Raw genomic sequence first — 10,664 nt, forward strand, 5'->3', positions numbered from 1 at the left:
GATGGTTCCCTGTATTTCTGTCTTGGAAGGAGCTGCTGTCTTTTTAAACTTTCCTCTCTTCTCTGTCTTCCACAGGGACTGGGCTGACTATAAGGACCAGCCTCTGTCTCCAGGCCTTTCCAGGCTCGGGGGCTGCTTCCTCCAGAGAGCAGTGTGCCAGCACCAGCTGAAGGTTCTGAGAAGGGCGCCCAAGGACCGCTGCGCTAAGCATTTCTCAACTAATCATTCCCGCTATTGGATAGTCAATGCCTGCCTTGAAACTTCTCTGGGATCTCCTGGGAAGGCCCGTGACATTCTCCCCCATTGCTGTGAGTGAGTCTCTTTGCTCTAGATCCCCACCCCTGGCCCCAAATGCTTTCCCTCTTGCAGGAATCCCTTGACATTCCCTGCTTCCTGGAGATCTTGTCTTTGTTTCTTCTGGATTTTAAAAGAATGGAAACATGGGGCACCTGGGGGGCTCAGTGGGTTGAGCGTCTGACTTCGGCTCAGGTCATGATCTCGCGGTTCGTGAGTTTGAGCCCCGCATCAGGCTCTGTGCTGACAGCTCGGAGCCTGGAGCCTGCTTCGGATTCTGTGTCTCCCTCTCTGTCTGCCCCTCCCCTGCTTTTGCTCATTCTCTGTCTGTCTCTCAAAAATAAATAAACATTAAAAAAATTCTTTAAAAGAATGGAAACATGATTTCTATTTCTCAAATATTTGATTTCATACCTTTTGACAGGTAAAGCGTGTTTACAAGAGTGATTTTTATTGTTCTACCAAGTTGCCTCCTCTCTCCAAACCTTTCCTCAACCCCACATTGCTAATTATTTGCTTCACTTCATGCTATAAAGACAGCTAACAATCTTTCTGCTACCCTAATGCATTCTTGTATTTGATTTGATATTTGTCAATTGGACTAAGAAATTGCAAATCACAGTAGTTGTCTTTTACATCACTAGTTTAAAAATCTTTCCTGTAATCTACTTTGGATTCCTCTTTCGATTAAAGTCCTATTTAGAGGGGTGCTTGGGTGGCTCAGTTGGTTAGGCATCCGACTTCAGCTCAGGTCATTATCTCATAGTCGGTGATTTCAAGCCCCGCGTCGGGCTCTGTGCTGACAGCTCAGCGCCCGGAGCCTGCTTTGGATTCTGTGTCTCCCTCCCTGCTCTTGCTCTGTCTCTCTCTGTCTCAAAAATAAATTAAAAAAAAAAAAACATTTAAAAAATTTAAAGTAATATTTAGAAACACACAGACTCCCCTTTTACTGCACTAACAACATCATGAGGTGTTCATAGCTTGAGAGCAAGTTTTAGAAATCTCAGGTGGGGTCTTCCCGCTCAAATCAACGATGTGTCCTTTACATTCTAAGCTTGCCCATTCTAAGCACAAGACACCGAAAGTAAACCACCTGACTCTCATCTCCCAAGAAGTTAGTAAACCTTCTGAGGGTCCATATTAGCCCAGTAAGATGAACCATCCCTGTACCCTCCTTGCTTCCAAAAATGGGATGAAACTCAAAGTCCATAAAGGTAGTTACAACAAAGAAGAAGGAAAAGCCCAAGGAATTGTGCCCAAGAAGGGGACACTGTACAGAGTGGTGTGGAGGAGAAGGAAACTTCTAACAGATATTTCAAATAAAATTCATCGTTTTTCCTGATTGTTCATATTTAGTTGTTTTTTAGAAACCCAATATTAAAAAGATTTTTGTGAAAATAAACAGAAATTTAAGGTATCTGAGGCTTCCTGTTATATTGGAGTATAAATCTCAGATTACTTAAAGATAAGTACAAAAGTTCTAGGATCTTTAGAATCCTCAGATAAAAACATTGTCTGAAAACATTCTGGACTTCAGTCTTGAGTAGGAACTAAATTTTAAGAGATCCTCGTTCAGAGATGAAAAGGACACGAAGGGAAAAGGTAATAATGGAGTCCTGCAAACTGCTTAAAATACCAACAGAAAACCCAGTCCAGCCTCTGTCCTGCCTCTCACCCCACATGCCAATTACGATGGCACCCGCCTTTGCCCTCACCCTTGACAACTCAATTCCAAACGCCAAGTCCAACCCTGAAACTACCTCAGGGAAAAATAAACAGTGCAGAACAACCCAAGCACGTCACAACCCTCCCTGCCAAAAAGCCTCGAGATCAGTGCCTGATCTTTACATGGACTCAAGTAGGATTCACATCCATCTGACAGAGCAATTTAGTTCAGGGACCATCCACCATTCTTCCTTCCGTGGCTCCTGGTCTCTCGCATGAGCTCACAGAACTGTTTTTGTTTCTAAAGATGGTAGGAAATGAATCCCACAGGCCTGGCTGTCTATACACCCTAGGGATTCAAGCAAACCTTTGGAAAATGCCAGTCATCTCCACATCCAGAGTCCGGGGTTGCAGCCCCAAATGCCCAGATGCTGTCCAGGTCATGGGGAAAGGAGCCTCCCTGAGGGCCCTCCCCACCTTCTGGGCTTGCTCTTCAGCCCTGGTCCTCCATAAAACCCCATCTGCAGACCCTTCCCTGGGACCTTCGCCCCTGCCCAGTGAAGAGGGGGACGGACCTCCAGCAGGCAGGGGTCCTGCCTCTCCTGCTGCAAAGGAGATAGGCGCACATCTGAATGGTAGACTCTTTAAGAAACAGTAATTCATCTTAGAGAAGCCTGGCCTGGGAACTTGGCATGCTTTGCACATAAAAGCAGCCAGCTAAGAGACACCGCGGACGCACGGGTGGAGCGAGAACACCAGTGCAGAGGCAGAGCGGGCTAGGTGACCGCAAGCCCCGAGACCGAGAACTCACGGAGCACATGACCGAGTGCTCCCGGAGACGCGGAGCCAGCGCACATTGTTGCTTGGCGCCCTGCGCTTTTGCAACAGCCGCCGCGCTCCTCTCCAGTCGCCAGTGGGTATGAGCGGAACGCTAGAAAAATGAACCATAGTGCTTCTATTTATTTATAAAAACCAAAAAACATAGCTCTGATAGCTCATAAGGCTTCCATGGCAGAAGCTGAATTGAAACTTCAGAAGAATTAAGCCCCGCCCACTCTGGCAAATATCCCCTGAATGGGGTCTGGGGACCTGCCAGCCACTTGTGTCAGTCATTTCCTGTTCTGCCCACAAACCAGGTAGTGCTCTGTGCCCCGAGCTCTGACTGTCCCCTCCTCCTAACACAAAGAAAGAAGCACAAATCAGAAATCAGAAGGCTGTGGAATCTACTCCCCACACTCGCAGAGAAATGGGCAAAACGTTGATTCAATTTAGCCCAGGCTCAGGGAGTCTAGTATTTTCTGTTTTATTTTCCTAATAAAATAGCGTTTTTGTGATAATACATTATGGTTTCATTGTGCACGTCCTAAAGAATGTTGTCTTTTTTAAACATCCTGTGGCACAGAGGTGCAGATCTGATTTTCGGGACTTTCTCCTTTTGTATTTTTGTTAACAAGTACAACTTGGATAGAAAATGACACTCTGTGTGTATGACCATGTGTGTGTGTGTGTGTGTGTGTGTGTGTGTGTGTGTGTGTGTGCATACACAGAGTATGCTAAAGACTTGACACACAGTGATGCATTCACTGCCTACAAAAGCCTTAAGGGTGGGATTCTCATCCACCCACACAGGTGAGGAGCCTGGGTCTTGGTTAGGTTATAACCAAAGGACTTCAGGACCTGTCGTGGTCTCACAAGCTGCATCATTGCTGGGCCAGATGGCTGCCTCTGGACCTCACCACACCCCCTCCACACCTGTGAGAAAGAGCCAGGTCTACCTTCCTTAGACCCCTTTCCCCATTCAGTTGAAGCCTGGAGTTTAGCCAAAGACAGATCCTGAGTGGACGAGAGGCCCCTTCTGGGAGCATTGCCTGCTTTCCAGCTCTTCCCTGGCACTGTCTCATTCCCCTTGGGACCCTTTCCAAAGATGCACCCTGGTTAGATAAGAGCTGCAGCTAGATCCCCAGAAATGCACACAACCAGGGTCGAGCAGGGAAGAGGTGCCAGCAGGGGTGGAGCTGAGGAAGAAGGTCGCCAGGCCAGGCGCCCAGTCACTGTCTCAAAGGCAGGCGGCATAATCCTGCTCCGTAGATGGTAAAGCCGGGAGCACATGCAGTCAGCCCAGGGCCAACAGCTTACAAATGTCAGCGGAGATTCAAGCCCCATGCTCCCGGGCTCTCACAAGCAGGTGCTCCTTGGCCCCCAGAAATGTGCCCCTCTCGAGGAGGGACTGGTGGGGGTCGCTGTCTGGAGGTGAGACAGATGGCCGCAGGATTTCAGGGCGAATGGGGCTGGGGTGTGCATGGGGAAAGCCATTTGCCACAAGGGCCATAAAGGGAAGAATCTGAGCCTGCAGAAAAGACGTTGTTGGCGTTCCTTCCCAAAGAACATCCACGGCAGCCGCAGAAGCGGTGGGCACTGATGCCAGGTCTGGGGGTCTCTGACGTGACTCGGTACCGGGTCTCCAACCTGAGGGCAAGCTGCAGGAAGGTCTGAAGGCTGGCCTTGACCCGGCACCCCCGAGGGGGTGGGACTGCAGAGCCGGCCACTAATGCCAGGCGTGGCCTCTGTGTGAACACCGCACCTGTCTTCCAGGAGCAGATGCCAACAGGGACTCTGTCTCTCCCACCGTGAAAAGGCAGCCTGACTTTAAATGCCCCTGCTGTCAGCATCCCAGAAGACAGGAGGTGGGGTAACACGCCATCACGGACTCCACTGACCGAGTGTCTGAGCCCAGGTAAGTATCTGCTTGTCCGTCTGCTCGGATGCTCTACGTGTGCACCTGTGTTTTTGCCTGCCTTCCTTTCTCATATTTTATACTTCCCCTTTGCTGCTCTCTGACCATATTCTATGACCACGGTGTATTTTTATTAGTTTTAGCTTGGTCTTTGTTCCCTATTCTTAATTTAAACTTATGATGGCTAGCACACTCAATTTGCTTTGCAAAAAGCAAACAAAAGGAAGTAGCTTTTTATTACAAGCTCTAGTTGATTTTCCCTGCAGCGCGCTCGGGAGGCAAGAAGCTCCCTCGCCTCCAACACGCAGCCCATGACGAAGACGACGTGGCTCCTTGTCACTTCTATGTCTGCACAACCTGACCGAAGGTAACTTTCCTGAGAGGAGCCCACTGGCCACACCCCAGGGCCCTGGGTCCTCCAGCAAAGGGGGGAACCCATGTCCTGGTCCAGGTAACGTGTGGGAGCACAGGTGACTGGGGATTGCAAAGAAGATAGAAGGAGACCCAGAGAATCCCGGCTTCTGATAATGCTGTCCAGTAAAAGACACTTCCAAGCTCTGTGTGCAAAAACAGCACGTCTGACGGCATTAAAAAAAAAAAAAAAAAAAAAAAGCCAATTGAATAAGATACCCTGAGGCCACTGGCAATGCTGAGAGATCAGGAATCAATAGATTTCCTTGTGATTATACATCTTCCAAGAATGTCATTACAAGAGAACTCACAGACAAAAATCCACAAAGCATTCGCTTGGTGACGGTTGCCCAAATATTCGGCCTTGATGAACAATTTACAATAATGTTTTCAAACGGGACACTAACTCCAAAAACCAGCCATTGGTCTATCCCAGAGGAGGGGGAATGGGAGCACATTATCTCACTTCACGACTTACTTCTCTTCAGCAGGAAACTACAAAACGTTGAACCATAGTAGAAGGTAATGGGACAAGGGTGCCTGGGTGGCTCAGTTGGTTGAACATCTGACTTTGGCTCACTTTGTGAGTTCAAGCCCTGCATCAGGCTCTGTGCTGACAGCCTGGAGCCTGCTTTGGATTCTGTGTCTCCCTCTCTTTCTGTCCCTCCCCCACTCAAGCTCTGTCTCTCTCTCTCTCTCTCTCTCAAAAACAAATAAACATTAACAAAAAAATTTTTAAGGTAACGGGACAGATGATACTTGATGCCATAAAGATCAGCACGGGGCAGCTTTCCGAAATGCCCTTAGGGGAAACTTTATTTTACATTTCACAAAGCTAGGTATGTTATGTCGTTCCTGTTATAGGATAAAGCATCAGATTTTTTTTATTTTTTTAAATTTTTTTTTCAACGTTTATTTATTTTTGGGACAGAGAGAGACAGAGCATGAACGGGGGAGGGGCAGAGAGAGAGGGAGACACAGAATCGGAAACAGGCTCCAGGCTCTGAGCCATCAGCCCAGAGCCCAACGCGGGTCTCGAACTCACGGACCGCGAGATCGTGACCTGGCTGAAGTCGGACGCTTAACCGACTGCGCCACCCAGGCACCCCTAAAGCATCAGATTTTAAATACCGTCTGTTTGTCGCGGGGTGCTCCTGACAGAGCAGCTCTTGTGACACCCTGGCCCCTACTATGAGGACCATCAGAGCTCCGTTCTTTCCTCCTTCCCTGTTTCTAACACAAATACCCGTCCTCTGGACCAGTCTCCAGCTTTATATGTTTTCCTCCAGGGACTCGTTACCGATCTCTGCCTTATAGTGGAGCCACTGAATTGCTGAGCCGGCAGGCGTCCTGGGAATCGCCGTCTGATGCCTTCGGTTGCAGGTAGAGAAGGACACCTGAGTGCCTGAGACACAAAGTGACCGGTCAAGGCCACACAGCTGGTTAATGTCGGGAAGCATCAGCGACAAAACGTCCCCATCCCCGTGCTTCTCAAATGCTTGCTCTCTGGGATTGTTTCCAGAGATGCTCGAATGTTCTACTGACTCCTAAGAAATCCACGTATATTTGGAGTGTACATCTCAAAGAAATGGGGGTATCTGAGGTAACGTTCTTAGTGCACTAAACCCCAGAAAGGTTCCCAGAAACAATAGTTTCCTGCGGAAAAGCACTTCCTCTGCCTGAAGAAGGCTGGGGCGCCTAATGTGACACCAGGCAAGAAGCCACCCAACACCAGGGCCGTGCCGGAGAGCCGGCTGTGCATGAGCCATTGGCTGCTTCAGAGACCAGAGACCACAGCTCGCTTCTTTAGGTCGGCCACATAGACCCTCTGCCTCCGTATTCTCTTTCCTCGGTTTTCCATTCAATAAATACAGCCTGGAGGGAGACGGTGTCATGGCAGGGCAGGGGAACCAAGGTTTCTGCTCCTTTAGACGGGGTCCCAATATCTTAGACTCCCACTCTCCTGCCGACAGTGTTTCGGCACATGACACTGCCACTCGGGTCCCCTTCCCGAGGCGTGGCGCTGGGCTGTGCAGACTCCTTCGTGGCGCCTGCGGGGAATGTAACCCCAGGTACTCAATCCTGGGCAGCAGCACCGGGGTGGACTTGTCTGCGGTGGACTCTTGACTGGCGCTGGATCGCTCCCCTTTGCTGCCCACGCTCCGGAGACCTGCCTGATGACCTGGCTTAAGTGGGGACTTGTGTCGTGGGATTCCCAAGTACTGTGTGTGCCTTCCACTAGTAAAATAGGTTTCGTGCTAACAGGAGACGGTGCAGTTCACCGACCTGTCATTTTGCTTGTGTCCTCGAGGCCCTTACATTTCACTTGAGGTGCAAAACTGTCCGTTAGAAGGAAAATTTCTTTTTCGTTCGTAATGCTGATCATGAACAGGTTCTAAGTATGTGCAAAAACCCCATTAAAGCAAAGAGATGACTATGAAAAAAATGTCTGTATACAGGGGGAAGAGAAGCCACAATCACTAGTTTTGTCTTTGGCTGTTTCAGAATGGCTCGTTTCTGACGCCTGCTGGGACGTCTTCATGTTTGGTAGAATTTCCCGCCTCTGGGCAAATCCAGGAGTGCGCTGGCTGGATGTTCTGGTAAGAGGATGTCCCACTCTGTGAGCACTGTCTTCCCGAGCATCTGTGCCAGTCTGTGCTCCCGCCAGCCATGATGGGGGCTCCGCCCACTCCTGTCTTCGCCAGGATTTGGTGCTGTGCTCTCTCCTGTCCACACTTCCGTCTCCCCGTCGGTGACCTGAGCATCTCTGAGGCCCCTGGGGCCGCATCCGTGAGCCTGTGTTGAGTTCGTCACCTCAGACTGTTTCATGGCACCCCCATGGGGCACGTTTGCTGCCTGTTAGCAATGGTGAGGGTGGTCTGGGGACCACTGTGGGACGAACTGTGTCCCCCCGCCCCGGCACATTGGATGATGGCTGCCCTCAGAGGTAGGGCCTTCAAAGAGGTAATTAGGGTAAACTGAGCTCACCTGGGCTGGACTTAATCCAGTATGACTGGTATCCCCAAGAAGGGCAGCTGAGGACACAAGACAGAGGGACGGCCACACGAGGACATGGGAAGAAGGCAGCTGTCTGCAAACCATGGAGGGAAGCCTCAGAATGAAGCAGGCCTGCCGGCACCTGGACCTGAGGGCTCCCGCCCAAGGGTCGCTGTGTGGTCAAAGGCTGCATGTTGCTGACGTCTGGCCCCTGGGCAGCCAGTCCTGTCTCTGCACGACAGTGACCCCAACCTCCATGGTGCCGGGCACGTTACACAGTGCTTTGTCTGCTGAGCCCTCGCAAGGCCAGCCAGGCCTGTTTGAAACGGCAAATGTAACAGTGACAGTTACCTCCCTTGTGCTCTTTGCCAGAACCTTCCAGGGCACTGAGGACTTAGGGCTCTCCAAAGCTCCCGGGCCTGAAGCTCCGAGAAACAGGCCACGGTTGTGCTGGACGCGGACCAAAGCTCCCGCCTGTCTGCCCGGCCGTCAGTCACCTCCTGCAGCATCTCTGCTGGGCCCGGTCACCCTCCTTTCTGCTCTGGCCTGGGGCCCGGGGACGGGGGCCATGCTCACAGCTGGGCACCCTCAGGCCGATCGCCACCAGGAACGGGGGATGGTCTCAGAACTGACGTCTGCAGTCTGGCTGGGTCCTCATCGTGCTCAAGGAGACAGAGAAGACACAGTCCTGCACACAGGACGGGGACACTTTCCTGGACTTGTCTGCTAGAATGCCTCCTTTTTGCAGCCACAGTGTTTGAGAAATGACAGCTCAGAAGCTCCAGTGCCTTCCAGAAACACCAGCCTCAGAACGGGAGGGGCCGGACCAGCCTCAGAGCGGGGTGCCCAGGGCCAGGAGCACCCTGGCGCTCTATCCCCCCGCTTTGTGGGGCACGTCTTGTCCCCCTCCACCTGCCTCCCCCCACCCCCCCCCCACACACACACACAGTCACTGTAGACACTACTCATTTCCACATACCTATCACGAACGTCGTCAGACCCCAGAAACATGGAAGGCATTACACGGTGCATTACGCCTGTGCTCACCGCCCGGAGTCCGCAAGTCCTAATTTCTCACACCGTGATCCATTCACCCTCTCTAGCCCTGCGTCCACTCTCCTGTTCGTTATGTATTTCAAAGCAGGTTTCGGACGTGAGCGCACCTGCTCCTGGACGCTCGTACCTGTGCATCCTCCGCCAGAGTTCGGTGTCCGTTTACGGCTCTGCTTCAAACCCCACCTTTTGAACGTAATGATGTAGGGGGTGATTTTTTCCTTTCAAATCTCACAGCGCTGCTGAGGATGACGGGAAGTGCTCCCGAGAGGAGGAAAATTGGGGCTGGAGCTCCTGTCTGTGGCAGGAACGCTTCCTGTTCGGCGTTCACACAAGCAGGCTGGGAACTGAATCAGATGCAGGGGATGCGATCCTCCTTAGTATACCTGAGGGGAAGAGGTCAGAGTCCAGGAGGCCCCGGGGACCGGCCCAGGGCAAGAAGTTCTGTGCAGCTGGGGCCCCAGCCCTGTGTGTCTGCCCCCAGCTCCTTCCTCAAGCTTTCTTCCCTCTGATGCTTCCCTCTGCTCCCCATCACCCCCCACCCTCATCCGTCTCTCTCTGTATCTCTCTGTGTGTCTCTCTTTTTCCATCTGTCTCTATCTTTGTCTCTTTCTTCCTCTCTCCCTCCTTCTGTCTCACTCCATGTCTCTGTCTCTGTGTCTCTTCTCTCTGTCTTTCTCTGTCTCTCTGTTCCTCACTCCCCTGCCCCTATCTCTCTTCCCTCCCTCTGTCTGTCTCTTTCTGTCTCTCCGTGTCTGTGTCTCTGTGTCTCTCCTTCCCTCCGTCTCTTTCTGTCTCTCCGTGTCTGTGTCTCTGTGTCTCTCCTTCCCTCCCTCTGTCTCTCTCTCTCTCTGTATCTTTCTGTGGCTCTTTCTGTCTCTCTTCCTCCCCCCTCCCCCGCCCCAGTGTGACTTACTCCCTGCACTGTCCCGGACCCTTGCGCCCCATGAACTGGCATCTGACACCTCCATGGTAACACAAAAACGTAAGTTGAACCAACACAAGAACACGGAGAATGAAGTAATTGGGGGATTTCTGTGCGAATTTAAGAGTTGGCACCAGAAACAATGAAATCTGAGAAAGTGACTTCACTAGATAGTAATTTTGCTTTAGGGAAACCACAATAGCAACAGGGCTCGTGAAATCCTCTGTGGGCTCTCACCGGTGTCATGACACGAGCCGTGTGGCAAGGACCCCGGTCGAGGTGCCCATGAGCCTGCAAACAGAGGGGCAGTGGGACCCTACGGCCCCTTGTTTCTGGGCTCCCTGTGCCTGGGGAAGAAGCCCACCACCCACAGATGACTATTCTTGGAAGAACCTCCCGCGGAGCCACGGGGAGCTGGAGTCACTGTCCCCTTTGTCCCCTGCTCCCAGAGGGCCCTCTGGGACTAACGTCATGATGCCCGGCTCTATGGGGTCTTCTGGCACCTTCCAGGGGGCAGAGCTGCTCCTGTGGCCATTCCCCCCACCCCGCGTGCGCACCTGCCCCCACTGGCTCCTGAGGCCCCTG

The 10,664-nt window shown here is 51.7% G+C and overlaps 1 long non-coding RNA gene across 1 annotated transcript; it reads left to right on the plus strand.

Annotated features, from left to right (window-relative positions):
* The first annotated feature begins 4,576 nt into the window (after positions 1-4,576).
* Positions 4,577-7,605, plus strand: LOC109499171. The gene is made up of 3 exons (XR_002156354.3): positions 4,577-4,693; positions 4,960-5,060; positions 6,394-7,605. It is a non-coding gene; the product is annotated as an uncharacterized LOC109499171 (long non-coding RNA).
* Positions 7,606-10,664: the final 3,059 nt, after the last annotated feature.

This window comes from Felis catus, chromosome A1 (genome assembly GCF_018350175.1).
Source record: "Felis catus isolate Fca126 chromosome A1, F.catus_Fca126_mat1.0, whole genome shotgun sequence".
Classification (NCBI taxonomy): Eukaryota; Metazoa; Chordata; class Mammalia; order Carnivora; family Felidae; genus Felis; species Felis catus.